The sequence below is a fragment of the Zingiber officinale genome, chromosome 6A (assembly GCF_018446385.1).
Source record: "Zingiber officinale cultivar Zhangliang chromosome 6A, Zo_v1.1, whole genome shotgun sequence".
Taxonomy (NCBI): Eukaryota; Viridiplantae; Streptophyta; class Magnoliopsida; order Zingiberales; family Zingiberaceae; genus Zingiber; species Zingiber officinale.
Window position 1 is genome coordinate 139450391 of NC_055997.1, and position 6253 is coordinate 139456643.

Sequence of the window (6253 nt, forward strand, 5' to 3'; positions counted from 1 at the left end):
AACCGCCAGGATCTGACAGTCTAACGTGGTCACAATACCCTGAGGAGTCTATCCCTGACGGACAGGCTCAACCCTAACAGAACTCTCTGGAGACTCTGTCTCTAGAGAATCGATCGCCCTCATACATGTGCGACCACGTTTAAGTACTAGAACACGTATCATATATGTAAAAATGTTATCCAGAAATCACTACAGGTATGAAAACTATAAAATTACCTGATTTACCTATTTGCCGTCTGGAGATATCCTGTCGTTGCATAGCCCCCAAATAGATCCAATAAAACCTCGTCAAAATGCCTCGGAATTCCGAAACGAGAAAATCGACGGAAATCCGTACAATCCAAAAATACCGAGAAAGGCTCACGAAAGTAAGCATCGTAAATCCGAAACCCGACAAGTAGGTATCGCAAAACTTTGCTCTGATACCAAAAATTGTCACGCCCCCAGGTAGTCCCTGTCCGAAGAAATTTCGGCAGCATCTCCCCTGTACGGCGGACAATATGAAGCTCAGTATACATATATCTCCATACCTCGGCCACACGCGGCCGGAATAATACAATACAAAAGAACAAGCCACGCAGTTTATATCAACATTCCACATAATTCAACATATAATCAATCACGCAGTTTAATAAGGAAAGACGATATAAAATCTCGAAAATATATGTACACATCCTACTCCACTACATCGAAGAAAACCAAATCCACGAAGTAATGAAAATATCTGCAGCGGAAAACAATAGTAGTAAACCCGAATGTTCAATGTCCACAATACAACCCACAATACAAGTATTTAAGATGCAAAAGCAGAACAAATCCGACAAAGAAAATCCTCGCGACAAAGGGGCTAGTGGAATCTCTTGACGGCCTCAACCTGAAAAAATAGTAACAACGGGTGAGTTCAAAGAACTCACCGGTAAACCAATAGACATGTACAACAATATATATCCACCAGTAAAAACCTAAGGTACAGTCTCCTAAATCATAGGATCGATAGTACAGTTCTCTAACCATACAATCTATATAGTCCTAAGTATAACAGGTATGCAAGACTAAATAAACTGCAGTAACCAACAATAAGCTGCAATACAATCTACTGCAAGAATATAAGAAGTGCATAATCGAAATAAATCAGACTCACTGTGAGGTTTGCAACCGATCGTGAACATACAGATAAAAATAGTCGAGCAAAAGCATATAACTCAGATGCATGTCAATCATATGCAATCACCAAAATGCATCAATCATAAATAATGCAACATGCGTATGATGCAAATGACATGTCCCGGTCACCCCTCGCCAGTTCACTGTCTCACACGCAATGGTGAGACCGAGTGGGTATTGGCTGTGTGCACTCACTACCCCGATGAGTGACCGAGTGGAGCGGGATGTTGTCGAGTACACCTATCCTCCTGCCTCAAACATAGTGAGGGAGCGTAACGCCCTCATCTCGGTACTCAATGACCGGGAGGGACCCCGTGTGCTACCACTCTCCTGTCACGCTACCCATGCTAGCGGAGCACTACCGGCAAGCTACCCTACACACCCCGAGTCTTGTGCCACTACCCATGCAATGAACATGTGCGGGTCCATGTAGCAGGCCGACGAGCTCAACAATAATGGAGTCGTCAATCGCCCAACATGCAATCATGCAATATGGTGCATGCAGATGTCATACCGAACATAGCCTCCTCCGTATATGTGTGTGCCCAAAAGGTAAACGCATATATATAACCATGATATAAACAGCATAAATCCAAAGACATCACATATAACAATGATGTAAGTATCATGAATCCAAGAGCATGTATCACACATGTAAAGCAACTAATCCAGTAGAGTAGAGCACTATAGATATGCATCTCTATGAACATATATACACATGGCAAGAGATAGAATATCCAATCCTGAAGTAAAGCATCTAGCAGATGAAGCATGTGATAGGTATCAAGTAGCTAAGACCAGGGAAGAAATAATCTACTTTCTACCACTAGTAAATATATATAAGCTACACATATCATAAGACATTATCAAAAGATAAGTCAAAGGGTACCCGCCTCCAATAGAAGGTACAATCAAGCAATCCAAGGTCGAGACGCCTGTCTCTAATCAGAGTCCTGTGTCAATCAAACAATATATATATATTTTATTTAGCTAAATCCAAATGAATAGCTAAATAAAATCCCTAAACCTAAATTAGGGCAAAGCCCTAATCACAACCTCAATCTACATAATTAAATCTAATGGTTAATTAGGATTAGTTACCTAATCTCTAATCACCAATTAGATTAGAAATCCAATCTTAGATTAAATCCAATAGTTGACTAGGGTTAATTGTCTTAACCCTAATCATTCCATTAGTTTAATCTAAGCAATTAAATCTAATCACAATCAACATAACCCTAATTCATCCACAACAGGCATAACCATCTAAAATAACCAAACTACATGATGATCTACTACCCAATCAAAAATCCTACACCATACCTTAACCTCACAGCCCCCTATTGATGCTGGAACAAAGTGTTCTGCTCGATGGAGTAGCTGCCGGAACCAAAGAAACTCCACAGCAAGCACAGACCTCACCTCCTGATCGGATCAAGAAGGGTTCAATCAATGGAGATCACGGATCACACAATAAACCTTCAAGCCTTTGCTCGGCAACTCAATTGATCCCATCATCTCCAACCAAAACCTAAACCAACCACAATAAGATGACCAATTCGATCAGAGAAGAATCCAGCACAAGAAGATTCAAATCCAAAAGAAGAACCCTAATCTAGCTAAACCCTTGAATCAACAAGGATCCAGTGATGAATCAAGAGGCAATTTCAGAAGAGGGGCTTTCGGTTAAGGCTGGCTTACCCACGCCGGCGATCGAGTGATACAGATCCGGACTAGGGCACCTCTCCAAGCTTCGGTAGGCGATTGGTTGGGAGTCGACGCAAGATCTGGTCCTTCACCGTGCCCTAGCCGCCGCACCTTCGGCGATCGGCCGCAAGCACCACCGGAGCAGAGACCCTTCGGCCGAAGGCAGCCCGGTCTTCCTTGGCACCGTCGAGATCCAGCGATGAGTTCCTCAGGATCGGCGACGAAGGCTAGAGAGATCGAGGAAGGAGAGGGTCGCGTAGGAGGAGATCGGCTTCCAAATCCGCCGGACAGAACCCCCTGATCAGATCCAGCTCCTCGGCACCATCAAGCTCCGGTGACCCCACTAGTTTCCGTCGAGGTCGACGATCACCGGAACCCCCGGCTGTGCTTCGTCCGCGAGAAAGAGAGGTCGAGAGGAGTTGGGGAGATCGGGGAAGAAGGTGTTCGGGTTGGGTGAAGAGTCGGGTGAATCGGCGATGGGGTTTGGGGGAGAAAAGAAATAAAGGAAATGAATTTATATATTAACACATTTCCTCACTTAAACGGGTATCCTAAACAGGCTTTATCCGAACCCAAAGTTGATCCCCTCAAAACCCTCCGTATGAGCTCCGAAAAATTCCCAGAAAATTTCTAAAAATTCCGGAAAAATTCTATAAGGCTATTTCCCAAATAACCTTATTTATTTAAATTTTCCGAGATCTCACAATCTTGACTGTATAATTACACTAGTACACTTAGAGTGTATTGAGTAGGACCATTTGAGGTCGTTTCTTTTATACTGACTTTATAAAGAAACAAAGACCTCGGTTATTATGGAAGTGTGTGCTCTTAATCCTAATATAATAACAAGCACATATATTTGATATTTATTTCTTTAATTTATCAATGGGCGAGATTTAGTTCGATGAATCAATAAGCTCGATAAGTTGGGAAATGATATCACTTATAGTGTGTGTTGTTGATTATAGAAGGAAACTGTGTCCTAGAGATACTAGGTTGATAATGTCCTCATGAGGAGCTCATAAGGATTGTCATGTTAAACCCTGCAGGTGGACCTACTCCGACATGATGATAAGGTTGAGTGGTACTACTCTTGGACTAAGATATTAATTAAATGAGTTGTTAGTAACTCACTTAATTAGTGGGCATTCGATATCTTAAACACAGGGAGACTAACACACTCATAATAAGAAGGAGCCCAAAAATGTAATTTGGGATTGGTGCGGTAGTTCAATAATAGTTCTCTTGTGGAATGAATTATTATTGATAAAATTAAGTTGTGTGTTCGGGGCGAACACGGGATGCTTAATTTTATCGGGAGACCAAAACCAATTCCTCCTCTCGGTCCCTATCGTAGCCTCTTATTTATAGAGTACTATACCCACCTATACCCACCTTCTATACCTACCTAAAGGGGGTCGGCCAAGCTAGCTTGGGAACCAAGCTAGGGCCGGCCTAGGTATAAATTGGGGTGGCCGACCCTAGCTTGAACCCAAGCTAGAGGGGCCGGCCAAATTAAATTAAAAAAAGAATTTTAATTTTAATTTTTATTATGTGGAAGATATAATTTATTAAAGAGAATTAAAATTAAATTATCTCTCTTGTAAAAGATCTACAAAAGATTAAAGAAAGAGATTAGATCTCTTTTCTTATTTGTAGATTGGTGAGATATTTTATTTTATCTTTAAAAATTATTCACATGTTGTAAAATTAAAATTATAGAAATTTCTTTTTATCAACCATGAAGAGATTTTGAAGAGAAATTTTAATTTTAAAATTTCCGGAAACAAATTAGGAAGTTTTAATTGTTGATTGAAACTTGTCTAATTTGATTTCATGATGTGGCCGACCATTAGAATTTAATTGGGGAAATTTTATTTTATTTTTCTCAATTAAATCATGTCAAGGAAATTAAGGAAATTTTATTGTAATTAAATTTCCTAATTTGCTTAGGCCAAGGAATATAAAAGAAGGGGTGAGGGTGCCTTCATGAGACACAACCTCTATTATTTCTCTTCCTCTTTTGTTCCTTGGTGTGGCCGGCCATCATCCTCTCCCTCTCTTCCTCTTGTGGTGGCCGAACCTCTCTCTCCCCTTGGAGCTCTTGTGGTGGCCGGATACTACTTGGAGAAGAAGAAGAAGAAGGAGAGAAAGCTAGCATCTCTTGGAGCTTGGTTGGTGTTTTGATCTTCTTCCTTGGTGATGCTTCCTTATTGTTGGCTGAACCTAGCTAGGAGGAGAAGAAGGTGGTTGGTGGTTTCTCATCTCGGAAGATCGTTGCCCACACAACGTCCGAGGTTAGAAGAGGAATACGGTAGAAGATCAAGAGGTCTTTCTAGAAGGTATAACTAGTAATTTTTCCTTTCCGCATCATGCTAGTTATTTATGGAAATAATACCAAATACAAGAGGCTTACGTTCTAGTATTTCGAATATGTTTTTCGAAGTTGTGTTCTTTTGTTTTTTTTCCCCTTGTGATTTGATTGTTCTTTTTGGTTAACCTAAAGTTATTTTAGGAAATTAAATATTAGATTTCTATAAAAGGTTTTGTCTAGTCGGTGGTGGTTGCTCCCATATCCAAGAAGGCCATGTGCCTCGCCACGTCAGTACTGGGAACCAATTATGGAAATTAATATTTAATGGAATTAATAACTTAAGGTGATTTGGGTCGAACGTGTTAAGTTCCGCAGGAGACCCAAGTCAAAACCTAAAAGAACGAATAGATTAAGTTTTGGATCAAACGTGTTAAGTTCCGCAGGCGATCCAAAATTAAATTTAAAAGAACACATGGTAGCTAGGAAAAGGTTCAGACCTTTGTACAAAATTTTTGTACAGTGGAACCTTTAGGTTTTCCGAGTAGCAACCAACAAGGGGATCAGCACGGGCGGTGCTTCCCCTTGGGTGTCGGCCAACCTTCGGTTCTTCCCCCATACGGAGAGTTGCTCCGCTCGGTCTTCTTGCCCTGCTTGCCTATTGGCTGCCGATGTTGCAGGCTGCGGCGCTGGTCGATCGACTAGCACTTGTTGTTGTTGTTACTCTATCATTTTTGCTGTCTGTGCTTGCACAAGCATCTCCAGCTCCTCTTGAGTGAGCGTCACGGTGGTTAGTCGTCCAACGTCTTCCATCTTCTCGGGTCGGATTCAGGTGACATTCCCACAGAAGACGCCAAATATGATCCTATCCGAAAGTCGAAGAGACGGATGCTCGGGACATGGCGTCCTACCTTCAATACAAGCAGTGTCAGTGTCGAGCCAGGGAAGGGGTCCCCAGCGATGACCCTCTGACGCTTAAGTCAGTCTCCGATGAAGCAAGAAGAAACAAGAAGCGGAACTGTAGCGTAACAGTAGAAATCACGTAAAGCATACCTCCGCCAATGCCTGGAC

At 41.7% G+C, this 6253-nt stretch overlaps 1 long non-coding RNA gene across 1 annotated transcript; it reads right to left on the reverse strand.

Annotated features, from left to right (window-relative positions):
• Positions 1-2057: 2057 nt before the first annotated feature.
• LOC121994488 lies at positions 2058-3189 on the reverse strand. Its single transcript, XR_006115746.1, has 3 exons — positions 2866-3189; positions 2488-2695; positions 2058-2117 (listed from the first exon to the last, which is right to left on the reverse strand). It is a non-coding gene; the product is annotated as an uncharacterized LOC121994488 (long non-coding RNA).
• Positions 3190-6253: the final 3064 nt, after the last annotated feature.